This window comes from Colobus angolensis, unplaced genomic scaffold, assembly GCF_000951035.1.
Source record: "Colobus angolensis palliatus isolate OR3802 unplaced genomic scaffold, Cang.pa_1.0 Scaffold135, whole genome shotgun sequence".
Lineage (NCBI taxonomy): Eukaryota > Metazoa > Chordata > Mammalia > Primates > Cercopithecidae > Colobus > Colobus angolensis.
Window position 1 is genome coordinate 1,999,189 of NW_012114433.1, and position 1,633 is coordinate 2,000,821.

Sequence of the window (1,633 nt, forward strand, 5' to 3'; positions counted from 1 at the left end):
CAGGCTGGTCTCGAACTCCTGACCTCAGGTAATCCGCCCACCTCAGCCTCCCAAACTGCTGGGATTACACTTTTCACTCTATTGATAGTGTCCTTTGATGCACAAACGTTTTTAATTTTCACGAAGTCCAATTTGTCTAATTTTTTTGTTGCCTGTACTTTTGGTGCCATATTCAAAAACTCATTGTCAAATCCAATGTCATGAAGTTTTTCTCCTATGTTTTTTTCTACTGTCTCTCCACTTTTTCCTGCGTGGGTCCACCTCAGGCCCAGATTCCTGGCCTCCCACAGACCTTTAAGAACGAAGGCTCCCAGGCACCTTCACATACCCAGACAGAACAAGTGAGGGGTGGCAGAGTGGGGCCCGGGCGGCAGTGGCCTCTGTCCTGCCTGTATCTTCTGCCGGTCCTTGGGGCTGGCCAGGACAGGGAAGATGGCGGCCCCTCCATGCTGGCCCTGGATCCCCTGGCAGCCCCCCGCTCCTGACACTGTCCAGTGACCTCAGACAACACAACTGAGAGTCAGTGCATTTGACTTCCAAACCCCATCCTGCGTGTGTCGGGTGGATAGCGACATTTGCCGTGTGTGGGTTGTTGTCTGGGTTTAATGAGAACATGGGAAATAGTATCAGTTCTTCTTCCGGCAATGGCATTTAGACATTTCCCTCTGTGAACCCTTTCCTGCCCTGCGCACACAGAACACACCTTCCTCTGTCTCCCACCTACTCCCTCCTGACCATCCCGGAGTCCCTGGGAGCTTTGTGGCGCCCCCCCAGCCCACACAAGACTAAGCCTTCCTTTCTCTCTTCTGAGCCCTGCCAGCGTTGCACTGACTTCCACGCAGGCCCAGAACTGTGAAGGCTCGTTGGCATGCACGGACGTTGTGTGCCGAGCTCCTGGAAATGCAGACTCCTCAACTCTGGCAAGTGCCGTGAGTAGATTCTGGAGGGGCCAGGAGTGTGTTTTCACAAGCTCTCACCGTGGTTAGGTGCTGTGGCTGAAGAGCCTGAGATGTGCTGTTTTAACCACCTGGATCTTGACCCCCTTACTGCAGTGAACTTTGTCCTGGCCCAACCACCTCTTTCCCCAGCCACATGGAGGACTTTGCCACCTCCTCCAATGGCTTCACCTCCAGCATCTGCCTTAAAAATGCCTCTCGTGCAGCAACCTGCCATCCTGCGGGTTCTCCCTTTGCTTACTGCCATGATCCCCACCTCATGGCCACATCCAGCCCCTGAGCCTTTCGTTTTCCCAGTTCAGCAAGGGATCCTGGACCCCTCTGTGGGACCCCTACTCCTCTCTTAGGGGGGCATACCAGGCTTCTTGAAGCTTTGCTTCCTGAAGGGTGGTCCTGTGTTGTCTCCATCAGATCCAGCTGAAGAGCTTTGTTCGAAAGCCAGTCCTTAGTCAGTGTGGTCTCATGCCTATAAGACCAGCGCTTTGGGGGCCGAGGTGGGAGGATCACTTGAGCTCAGGAGTTTGAGACCAGCCCTGGCATCATAGGGAGATCCCTATCTCTAGAAAAATAATAAAAAATAGTAGCTGGGGGCCGGGCGCGGTGGCTCAAGCCTGTAATCCCAGCACTTTGGGAGGCCGAGACGGGCGGATCACGAGGTCAGGAGATCGAGACCATCC